Source organism: Anabrus simplex, chromosome 8 (genome assembly GCF_040414725.1).
Source record: "Anabrus simplex isolate iqAnaSimp1 chromosome 8, ASM4041472v1, whole genome shotgun sequence".
Lineage (NCBI taxonomy): Eukaryota > Metazoa > Arthropoda > Insecta > Orthoptera > Tettigoniidae > Anabrus > Anabrus simplex.
The window spans coordinates 158,619,597-158,632,625 of record NC_090272.1 but is presented as its reverse complement, the minus strand read 5'-3'; positions in this window follow the sequence as shown (position 1 = coordinate 158,632,625).

Below are 13,029 nucleotides of genomic sequence, written 5' to 3'. Positions count from 1 at the left end.
TTATTTATTTATTTATTTATTTATTTATTTATTTATTTATTTATTTATTTATTTATTTATTTATTTATTTATTTATTTATTTATTTATTTATTTATTTATTTTCCTTGGTATCTTCAACGCTGGAGTAGCTACTCAGTCCCCAGTCCGAGTAACCTAGGTTAGAATCCGTGTAATTTCGGTGAGGACATTACTAGTATGAGAGCGTGGTAACAGGAAGGGCATTTACGACGTACTATATTGGCCGGCCCCTCACCGAGTATGATTCCTGGCCTGTTCAGGGATTTAATTCTGGACTCAAGGGTGGAATGTGTGCCACTCATACTCGTGAAACTAACTTAGAAGATACCTGATACGAAAGATTGCGGACATGATAATATCGCCTTTTATATAGGTTACCTCCAAATAAAAAGGCAGAACATAGTACAAACATAGAGCATTTAAAATGTAACATAAAAATGTTGAAGAAGAGAGGACAGCTCAAAACGAAATTAAGAAAACGAGTCTTTCTCATAGACAAACAAAGCATCTTCATACACAACCGTAATTTGTGTTTTAAATTATAGTAAGTGTATTAATGAATATTATCAGTAAAAAATACAGTAATAGGAAATAATCTGCTCATAAGACAAATTTAATTTTCAATGAAGTGTATACAGTAGATAGCAATATTTAGTTTACACAGCTTAATACTCACCATAAAGGAAATTCAAAAATCACATACCCTATGTATAAACCAATATGAACCAGAATTTTTATAGAAAATAAATAATAGGTACGTTTACAAATTTCGTTAATGATGACCGGTAGAAGGACCTCAAAAAAAATGATAATCCTGAATACTAAGAATGGTGACATTATCATATTCCTTAATTCACTTAAACCGAGCTCGATAGCTGCAGTCGCTTAAGTGCGGCCAGTATCCAGTATTCGGGAGATAGTAGGTTCGAACCCCACTGTCGGCAGCCCTGAAAATGGTTTTCCGTGGTTTCCCATTTTCACACCAGGCAAATGCTGGGGCTGTACCTTAATTAACGCCACGGCCGCTTCCTTTCCACTCCTAGCCCTTTCTTGTCCTGTCGTCGCCATAAGACCTATCTGTGTCGGTGCGACGTAAAGCAAGTAGCAAAAAAAATCACTTAAAACCGATTCGAATCTTGAATCGTAAATAAAGTTTCTAAATTAAAAAGAACAGATGCGCAAGGTATTTAAGGGGGTGTAATTGTGCACTTGCAGTTATATGTGAATTAATACCTGTATATTTTATATTTCCAAAGCTTTATTGTCAGAGTATGGGCTAATGTAAGAGATGAAAACGCACGCGGTGTTTGGAAATTAGAAAAAAACGAGAACGCTTGTAGTTTACGTACCAATCGTGATCACAACCGCACCCTCCAGATTTACGTGGAATCAGAAAAACAGGGATATGATTTTTTATTTCAAGAATTCCATTGTATTGACAAGGATTCGAATCGTGGCCATCTTTGTGAGATATCTACGGAAAGTTTTTCTGGCTGTCTTTTCCCCAGTCATTGTCAGGTTTAAGAGTCCCATGGAGTCTAATTTCTCGTCTTTGACATGAACTTTCTCTTCTTTTGCTTGGTATCTTCACTGCTGGAGTAGCCATTCAGTCCCCAATGTGAGTGACCTAGGTTAGAATCCCTGAAATTTCGGTGAGGACATTACTAGAATGAGGGCGTGGTAACAGAAATGGGATTTACAACGTACTATATTGGCCGGCCCCGTCATGTAGGTGTAGCATGCCCGGCTTTTTCTCGAGTATGATTCCTGGCCTGTTAAGGGGTTTAAATTCTGGACTCAAGGCTGGAATGTGCGCCAGTCATCCTCGTGAAACTAACTTAGAAGATGCCTGATACGAGAGATAGCGGACATGTTCAAAAAGAACCATCAATAGGCCTGCATCTGGTGATGTCGTTAAGCGGACTACGTGGCACTGGAGTACCTGTAGATGATATAGCTGAGCATCAGTCGTCTTGGCAACCTAAAGCCCCAAAGGACTGTCGCGCAGCGGGTTTATCCGTCTGTTAGTTAGTTAGTTAGTTAGTTAGTTGGTTTGATTGTTTGTTTGTTCTAGAACTAAATTGGCCTTGGATTGTCCAACATAGAAAGGAAGCGTTAACAACAAATCTCGGTACCTTCATTTCTCAAAAGTTCAGGACTCATCTTTTTCCTTCCTTAAAGCTGTGCCCCAGATTCCCGTTTAACTAAGGCGAATTATACAGCATTGCAAGATTTCAAGGCAATGGAAATGAAATATCTGAAGACGTAAATAACTTTCACTCATTTATATAAAATATAATAATTTGTATAAGAGCAGGTACTGCGGTTGTTCCGGTCGATGTCACAGCACCAGACGCTCATCCTAGCACCTCAATTCCCGAAGGTCGTCGTGTCTCGAGATCAAGGCCAGCACTTGCTACACCCTCCTCTTCGTTAGCCTTGAAATCTCTCCCGTGGGGTCATCGCTCCATCGAGAGTCGGGCAAAGTGAACCACAACACGTCGCTTTAGTGTCTGGAGCGGCATAGCTCTGCTGTGGTTAACAAAAAGCACTCCTTATACAATAGGTGAGTGTGTCAGCAAGATCATTACTTGTAGCTTTGTTTCCTGGTTGTTGTGTTCCGACCCAACTCCTTTTCAAGAATGTTATTTCCGAGTCGATACATTTCTAACAACTTGCTCATGAAAAGGAAATGTTACAACAGAAATGTTGGAGGAGAAAATAGTGTGACAACCTGCAATGATTTACATTTTTTTGCCTGGAGCGTTTCTTTTATTACTTTCCCCTCGTAAGTTATTGTATGTCCGCCTCTGTGGTGTAGTGGCTAATGTGATTAGCTACCATCCCCGGAGGCCAAGGTTCGATTCCCGGCCCTACCACGAAATTTGAAAAGTGGTACGAGAAATGGAACGGGGTCTACTCATACTCTAGGGGTCAATTGAGTAGAGGGCGGTTCGATTCCCACCTTAGCCATCTTCAAAGTTGTTTTCCATGGTTTCCCACTTCTCCTCCAGGCAAATGTCGAGATGGTACCTAACTTAAGGCCACGACCGGTTCCTTCCCTCTTCCTTGTCCGTCCCTTCCAATCTTCCCATCCCCCCATCAAGCCCTCTGTTCAGCATAGCAGGTGAGGCCAGCTGGACTCCAGGACAGTGCTCTTTAGGCGGTAGGGGTGAGATCCCTCACTGTCCGAAGGAAAAACAAACTCTGGAGAGTAAACAGATTAAGATAGAAGACAAAGGTATGATGTATAAATACAGTACTTGTAGTACCATCTAGTAACAGTACTATCTGAACGGGGCGATGAAAGTGTGCTCGAATTACCCGGAGTTAAATTCTACTTAAGGAAGTAGAACAATTTAGGAAAGGTTTCTAAAAATAATTTGCTTTACTTCGCACCGACACTGGTAGGTTTATGGCGACAATGGGGTAGGAAAGGGTTACCTTAATTAAGGCACAACCCCAGCATTTGCCTGGTGTGAAAATGGGAAACGACGGGAAATCATCTTCAGGGCTGCCGACAGTGGGATTCGAACCCACTATCTCCCAGATGCAAGCTCACAGCTGTGCGCCCCTAATCGCACAGCCAACTCAACCAGTAATCTAGAAACGAACTTCCCACTTATAGACAGGCAAATTGCCTTGAAGTTCATTCAGTCTACAGCAAAAATGAATACCAGATTAATTCCTTGGGACAAAGGTGGCTGGACACAGAATTAGCCACTTACCCTTTATATCTACCTTTACCTTCCACTACTCCAACACTCTGCTTTGCTCTTTACCGTCTGGTAACACTAACCTTTTTATTTATCAGTGTTACCGGGTTTTGGTGGTAGGTAGAGGAGTAAGAAGGTGCGGGCGTGAATGGGTTTCAAACTACGGAATCAAAGTTAATGTAAAATTTAACGAGGTTATATTTTCTTTTCAATATTAAGTAATAACAAAGAACAGGTACTTAGTAGCCGAAACACAATTTGAAATGTACAATTACAGGGGTTACAGAGTTTGGGCTTCGAGCCCTGAGTTCACAATTCTTGAGCAACTAGCCCAACTTTCCGATATACAAATTTTAATAAAGGGGCAGAAGACCCCAATCAAACCCTGGAGCACTTGCTCCAAATTACATAGTAAAGCCTCCTCGAGGCATACAACACTCCGTTTCCAAAAGAGCCACACGCTCTTTAATTTAAGCCTCTCCCAGGCCACACCAAACTCCACCTTCAAGTTGTCCTCAACGGACATAAACACAGGGGTAAAATACCCAATCTACTGAGGTCTATTAAATGAAAAGCAGGTTAATTAAATGACCTCTAAAACAATTTGAGAGGAGGCGAACTTGCACTCCTGATACACTTGGTTTTTAAGACCTACTTTGGCTCTTAGGCCACTGATGCAAGGGCTAATCCCATACTACAGAGGTGACTTAGAAAAGAACGATTTGTTTTACGTTATCGAAGAATAGGTTGAGAAAAAATAAGTTCAGCTCAAAACATTATGAGTGGGAGCTCGAGAGGGTTAGCACTCTCTATCCCAGTATGTAGCTTTACAAGAGAATAGAAGAAAAGAGTAGTTACATTTTAGGAAAAGGTTACATGGTAGAACGCTTCGCACCCGCCCCGAGAGTTAAACTGCTGAGCAAGAAAAGAAAGAATTTATTAATCGGCCATTACCTTATTGTTGACCGCTGCCGAAGAAAGAGGCGCTTCCCGCCTCCTGCGATGTACTTAACACACTGAAAGATGGAACAGAAGTGGCCCGGAGACCCGAAAATCAGCAGTTTATATCCTCTCGCGGAAGATTCTAGGCGTTAGGGGAAAGAAAACACCCTCCCACAATGTTTTTATTGGATAGGACCCCGCAACATATTCAAGTTGGGGGAAGATACATCTGATTGGATAGAAATTAATTTAAGAAATTCGGGATTGGATACATTCATAACAAGGGGAAGAAAGGGGTAAATATTGCCAACTTAAACCATGACTGAAAGAAATTTAACAAAGAACAAACTCTTGAAATAAAAATTTCTCCAACAAAATAGTTCTTTGACTCCGCACTAGGTTGCACTATTGTTGATCTTCAGTAGTGTCCTCTAGGAGAGAAAGTTCACACTTCTTACTTCAAGCGAAACAAAAACACATCAAAAATGACACAGTTCAAAAACTCAAAATTTTCCGCGTGGTGACATTTTCTGAGAAGGTAAAGAATTAACAGTATAGATAAAGTTCAGACTTCCTCCAGCAGAGGAGTTTCAACTGGCGCACATTTTAAATTAGCGGAGTGGAGGTGTACCGCCCGGTACAGACCTCCCCCCCCAAAAGTTCCTCCAGGGGTGACACATGAAATCTGTTCAAAACAAGGACCAAGTTACGCTGTGAATATGAAGATTGATTGCAGAAGCACTTATAAGATTTGGTTTGATAGAGTTTCAAAATTTTGTTGTTGCAGATGAAGTAAAGTCTTTATAGTTGTAGAAGTTGAATTTCTGAAGATAACTTTTTATACTTAAAAGCGAAGGAAAATTTTGCAATGTCCACCAAATATTGCTGTTGAATTCCCATGAAACGGTATTAAGGTTGAACAGGAATGTCTATGTAGTTGATGGAGGCTAAGTTGGATGGCCAGACCGGCCGTTGCAGCTTGCGTCCAAAGGGAGGCCGCTCGGACCCCTCAAGTACCCTGAGATACCGCTCGCCCGCACTATGAGGGGAGCAGAGGTGTTGAAACACGCCGCGCCCGCGGTGAACATATACAGGCTGCGGGCAAGTAGCAGGTCGTGCGCCGCACATCAGCCTTGGCCGGGAGGAGAGCTCCGGCTCGCCGTGCACACGTCGTCCTCGCTGGGGCCGAGGGGGCCCGTCCTCAGCTCCAGTTGTTGCACGGCGCCGCGCGGCTGCGGGGGCACTGAAACATTAAAGCTTGGCGGCAGAATTGTGTTGGACCATCATCTTCTTTGAGGGTACAGGCTTGTGGAGAGGTAGAGGGGCCAGCGGCGTGCAATTATCCATGGCATAAGTGAAGCCACTGTGTGTATTAAAGCAGGAGACGGGAGCGTGGTAATGGCCGAAGTAAGGACAGGATGTCAGTTTAACAATCGGGGGGGGTTTACACGAAATGCTTACATATAAAATAAAATATTATAGAAGGAGCAGAATGCCTTAAAAGTTGAACTCAAAAAAAAATATATAACCTTCATATTCCTATCAAATTATATGAAGCAAGTTGAAACTAAATTTACACCGGTTTCACCTGGGACAGGTGAACCCTAAATATCCTCTCGGTGGCTGGATTGCTTACTAACAAGGTAACAGGCGTAAGAAAATCGAGAATGATGCATGGCCCATGAACTCTGGGGGCAAGCTTGCCCGCGGGAACAAAATTTTTGACCATAACCTGGTCACCTACCTTCAAAGGGGTGGGTCTCCGTCCACGATCATACCTTTCCCTAACCTTTTCATGAGACACTTTAAGATTGGCTTTAGCCTTCTTCCAAAGATCTTTAATGTTATCCGGATCTATTGTCTCGGGTAGAATGTCACTCAGAGACCAAAGATTAGAGAGCGGCGTGTTGGGAACAAATTTAAACATCAAAGAAGCTGGAGTAAACTTGTGAGATTCATGAACCGCCGAATTCAAAGCAAAAGCTAACCAATGCAGGGACGTGTCCCACCTAGAAGGATCTTCATGATGATAGGCAATAAGTGCGGACCTGAGATTACGATTAACCCGTTCAGCCAGAGATGGTTGAGGGTAATAAGCAGAAGTAGTTACATGAGAGATAGACAAGTCAAAACAGAATTTACGAGAAAGATTAGATGTAAAAGCCTTAGCATTATCAGATACAATATATTGGCACGGACCAAAAGAAGCAAAAATAGAGTTTAGACAGGTAATGGTGGACTGAGCGGTAGCCAGCTTAGTCGGAAATAACCACGAAAATCTGGTAAATCCATCTACGCACACAAAGATGAACTTATTAGCATTACCCTTTGACTGGGGGAAGGGTCCTACATAATCGATATACAGACGTTCCATGGGGCGCGACGCTTGATGCGAAGACAAAAGGCCTACCTTGGTGGACATGGTGGGTTTACTGAGCAAACAAGATTTACAAGCTTTTACAAGTTCACGGATTTCACCGTCCATACCTTTCCAGATGAACATTTCACGAATTTTTTTGCGAGATTTAAAGATACCCAGATGCCCTCCTAGTGGGGTCTCATGATAATACTTGAAGATCATAGGTACCAGAACAGCTGGAACAACAACTTTCATCAACTTGTCGTGCCTCGAAGGGCAACATAAAACACCATTCCTCAGAACATAAGGGACAACATGTTCCCCAGAAGAAAGGGTTTCCATAATCGGAGCCAGCGTCGGATCTTCACGTTGGTATTTCACAATATCCCTAAAAAGCATGGGAGCATCTGTTAAGATGGCATTAACACCAGATAGTATGGACTCGGAAGGTGATGAACTGTCGACCGGTTCCTGGGTCTCGACGTCGTTAGAAAACATACGGCTGAGTCCATCAGCAACAACATTTTCGGTACCTCTGATATGTCTAACATCAAACTGGAAGGCGGAAATACGAATAGCCCAACGGGGTATACGACCAGTACGACGCGGCCTACCTAAGACCCAGCTTAATGCTTGATTATCTGTCTCCAGGTCGAATTTAACATGTTCCAGATAGAGACGGAACTTCTCTAAGGCGAATAAGACTGCCAAACCTTCGAGCTCATAGATGGAATACTTGGCTTCTTGAGCCGACAAAGTCCTAGATGCATAGGCGATGGGTCGCCTCCCTAGTTCAGTCTCTTGAAGAAGGACTGCCGCTACCGCTGACGACGACGCGTCGGTTTGGACGATGAATTTCTTCGAGAAATCAGGCATAGCAAGTACAGGGGAATTACAAAGAGCTAATTTAAGGTCTTCAAAAGCGGCTTGTTGAGAAGGTCCCCACTCGAATTTGATGCCTTTCCTACGAAGAAGGTTTAAGGGCGCCGCTCTATTAGCGAAGTTAGGAATAAACTTCCTGAAGAAATTCACCATACCAATGAACCTGGCGATACCTTTAATGTCCTTGGGAGGTTTAAAATCACGGATGGCCTGTGTTCTAGAATGATCGACTGCTACACCATCGGGTGACACAATATGCCCTAGGAATGACATAGAGGGCTTAGCAAAGGCAACCTTGGACAACTTAACAGTTAACCCAGCCTTACGAAGGCGATCGAGAACTTCTCGCAGATGATCTAGATGTTCTTCAAAAGTCTCTGAAAATACGACGACATCATCTAAGTAGTGATATAAGTACTCGAATTTGATGTCGGAGAAGACCCTATCTAGTAGCCTAGTGAGCACAGCTGCTCCCGTAGGGAGCCCGAAAGGTACGCGGTTGTATTCATATAAATTCCAGTCCGTGGCAAAAGCTGTAAGGTGTTTAGACTCTTCGGCAAGGGGAATTTGATTATAGGCCTGATTTAAGTCCAAGATAGTGAAGAACTTGGCCTTACGAAACCATGAAAAACAAGAATGAAGGTCAGGAAGGGGCACAGATTGCAACACCACCTTCCGATTGAGAGCCCTGTAATCAATGACAGGCCTGAAGCCTCCTTGGGGTTTCGGGACTAGAAAAATAGGCGATGAATACGCCGACTTAGAGGGCCTAATAATACCATCCTTCAACATCTGATCGATAATTTCTTTCACAGCCTTCATTTTAGGTGGAGATAGCCTGTAAGGCGGAAAACGGACAGGAATCGAATCCGTGACCTCAATTTTGTATTCAATAAGGTCAGTAACACCAAGAGTATCAGAGAACACCTCGGGAAACGACTGACACAGTTTGCGAATACTATCGGCCTGCTCCTCAGGTAGATGTCTAAGGTCTAACAACATCTCATCCTGGGTAGGCGAAATAGAAGAACATGACACAGAATTACACTTTAATAGTGGGATTTTACAACTAGAAGCAAATTTGAATGTGCACGACCTAGACTTGAGATCGAGCACAAGACCAGTGTGAGAAATAAAGTCAGCTCCCAATATAATGGGGCAAGACAATTGCTTGGCCACAAACAATTTAATTTTCCATGTAAACTTAAAAACACGAATTTTGACCAGTAAGGAACCTAGAATTTCTAATGGAGATGAATTAGCCGAAACGTATTGAACAGGAGAAGGGACATAGTCAGGAAGTTTACAAACCGATTTCAACTTAGAATACCATTCAGCCGCAATAATCGAACAAACACTACCTGAATCTAAGAGAGCTGTTATAGGCTCGTTATTTAACTCAATCTTAAGAAAAGGAACAGGTGCGGGGGTATCCGCCGCAATCCTAAGACATTCTTTAGGGCATTCAAAAGATGAATTTGAAGGCTGATCGTTCTCTGCATTTACAATCTGTTTACTAGGGGCTGAGTCTCGGGAAGATGGATTAGTCGACTCAACCGAAGCCACTAGTCACCTTTTATTGTTGTTGGAAGTTACACCAGAAGTTGAGCAGGAGGGGGTGCTATTCGAATTGGGACAATTCTTTGCGATATGTGAGAAAGCCCCACATTTAAAACAGCCTTGTGCTGAACCAGCTCCATTATTTGCCCTACTACTTTTGACCAATGGACATTTATTGCGAAGATGGTCAGGCGACCCGCAAGCATAACATTTACGGGGTGTGACTGGTCGGCGAGGTGGAGGCCGAGTGTTACTAAAGGAAGGCGGGGGTTCTTTCGCGACACGCAAAGAATCGGCGTATCTAACTCCTTCCGCTGAGACGGCCAATGCTTCAAGTTCCGAGAAGGTTTGCGGGCACGCCGCGAAACACAAATATGACCTATAGGGAGGTGAAATTCCCTCTACAATAGCCTGTACAATCTGATCTTCAGGAAAATGAAGGGCAAACACCCTAGTATAAAACTTAATGTCCTGTATGAAATCAGCCAAGTTTTCATCCAAGCGCTGTACACGATAATAGTACTTCTGAATAAGGGAGGACCTGGCCCTAGCCGGGATGAAGTTAGCTAGCAAATGGGCATGGAAATCCTCAATAGATGATTGCTCGGCAATGGCTCTTACGATTTTATCAGAGAGAATACCAATAGCATACGGATAGATAATTTGCAAGATTTGACATGGAGAAAGAGAAAACACGAGGGCATGATCCTGAAATTCCACTAGAAATCTTAAAAATGAAATTACATCACTGGTGGTATTAACAGAAAACTTGGATATACCTCTGAGCAACATTGCCAATGGGTGAGGCAAGCTACTAAATCCGGGTGACATAGTAGGTAAAGGTTTCAATGGCAAGGAAGTTAATTCAGAACGGATGTTACTCAATGATGCACGACGTTCAGATTCGTTGTCCACTGGGGCAGGGATAGTTTGAGCAGCAACGGTTATCCTATTAACTTCTCCCTTGGGAGGCGCTTCCTCACTACCTGCATTCACTATGGTGGGTTGATCAGATTTGGGAGGAACTTCCCCAGTTAACAATTGAGTGACCTTACTAGATAATTCGGAAATATTTTCCAGGAGCGTACTAGCTTCCTTCCTCTGAACGTCATTCAATTTTAGAGACAACAGATCGTTAACCCTATTCGAAAAATGATATAGCCTGCCTTGCACACGCTTAATTTGATTAGGAGACGGATCATTTTCATCAAAAAAACTAACTACAGAAGCTAGCCCAGTAATATTCTCCGTGATCGTGGAAAGAGAGTCGTCAATTTCTTTCTCTCCCAAATTGGGGATGGAAATGGGCAAATCAAGGGACTCTCTAAGCTTGTTAGTGTCTATTGCAACCGTGCCTCCAGATAGCACATTTCTGATAGTTAGTTCATAGATCAACTCCTCCTTGCGCAAATAGTTAAGAAGGAGAACATCGCGAGGGCCGGGCATGATGACAGAACAATTTTGAAAAGGTCAAAAAAATTCCAGCAACTGAGAAAATGGTTAGAGTTCGGAACAAACAATGTTTAGCCGTCAAAAGGGGCTACATTGAGACCCATTCAACCACGCTCTGCTACCACTTGTTACCGGGTTTTGGTGGTAGGTAGAGGAGTAAGAAGGTGCGGGCGTGAATGGGTTTCAAACTACGGAATCAAAGTTAATGTAAAATTTAACGAGGTTATATTTTCTTTTCAATATTAAGTAATAACAAAGAACAGGTACTTAGTAGCCGAAACACAATTTGAAATGTACAATTACAGGGGTTACAGAGTTTGGGCTTCGAGCCCTGAGTTCACAATTCTTGAGCAACTAGCCCAACTTTCCGATATACAAATTTTAATAAAGGGGCAGAAGACCCCAATCAAACCCTGGAGCACTTGCTCCAAATTACATAGTAAAGCCTCCTCGAGGCATACAACACTCCGTTTCCAAAAGAGCCACACGCTCTTTAATTTAAGCCTCTCCCAGGCCACACCAAACTCCACCTTCAAGTTGTCCTCAACGGACATAAACACAGGGGTAAAATACCCAATCTACTGAGGTCTATTAAATGAAAAGCAGGTTAATTAAATGACCTCTAAAACAATTTGAGAGGAGGCGAACTTGCACTCCTGATACACTTGGTTTTTAAGACCTACTTTGGCTCTTAGGCCACTGATGCAAGGGCTAATCCCATACTACAGAGGTGACTTAGAAAAGAACGATTTGTTTTACGTTATCGAAGAATAGGTTGAGAAAAAATAAGTTCAGCTCAAAACATTATGAGTGGGAGCTCGAGAGGGTTAGCACTCTCTATCCCAGTATGTAGCTTTACAAGAGAATAGAAGAAAAGAGTAGTTACATTTTAGGAAAAGGTTACATGGTAGAACGCTTCGCACCCGCCCCGAGAGTTAAACTGCTGAGCAAGAAAAGAAAGAATTTATTAATCGGCCATTACCTTATTGTTGACCGCTGCCGAAGAAAGAGGCGCTTCCCGCCTCCTGCGATGTACTTAACACACTGAAAGATGGAACAGAAGTGGCCCGGAGACCCGAAAATCAGCAGTTTATATCCTCTCGCGGAAGATTCTAGGCGTTAGGGGAAAGAAAACACCCTCCCACAATGTTTTTATTGGATAGGACCCCGCAACATATTCAAGTTGGGGGAAGATACATCTGATTGGATAGAAATTAATTTAAGAAATTCGGGATTGGATACATTCATAACAAGGGGAAGAAAGGGGTAAATATTGCCAACTTAAACCATGACTGAAAGAAATTTAACAAAGAACAAACTCTTGAAATAAAAATTTCTCCAACAAAATAGTTCTTTGACTCCGCACTAGGTTGCACTATTGTTGATCTTCAGTAGTGTCCTCTAGGAGAGAAAGTTCACACTTCTTACTTCAAGCGAAACAAAAACACATCAAAAACGACACAGTTCAAAAACTCAAAATTTTTCGCGTGGTGACATCTTCTGAGAAGGTAAAGAATTAACAGTATAGATAAAGTTCAGACTTCCTCCAGCAGAGGAGTTTCAACTGGCGCACATTTTAAATTAGCGGAGTGGAGGTGTACCGCCCGGTACAATCAGAATTACCTGTTCTTCATATGGGCCTTTTCTGCCTGCCACAACAAAGTGAAAGCCACGTTAAGGGATCAAATTTGACTATTATATGAGCACGCGATCTATCAGCGCTTTCGAGCTATATAAATACAGTAGTAACTAAAATAGCAGACTGCGACCTATCACTCTAATACATTGCCAGTGTTCTTGTTTTTATTTCCTTGTTTTTTACACCTTAGTAGTTGATTTTTAAAAATTTGTATTTGTTACTTTCTTTCTCAATCTGATTGCCGTCCAGGATTGGCTTTTCTCTCGTACTCAGCGAAGGATTCCACCTCTACTATCGTATGGGCAATAACCTGGTGCGTGAGACTTTGGGTCGGGGGATACAGATGGGAAGGAGGACCAGTACCTCACCCAGACGGACTCATCTGCTATCTTGAACACGGGCCTTATGAGGGGAGGGAAGATTGGAAGGGATGGACAAGGAAGAGAGAAGGAAGTGGTCG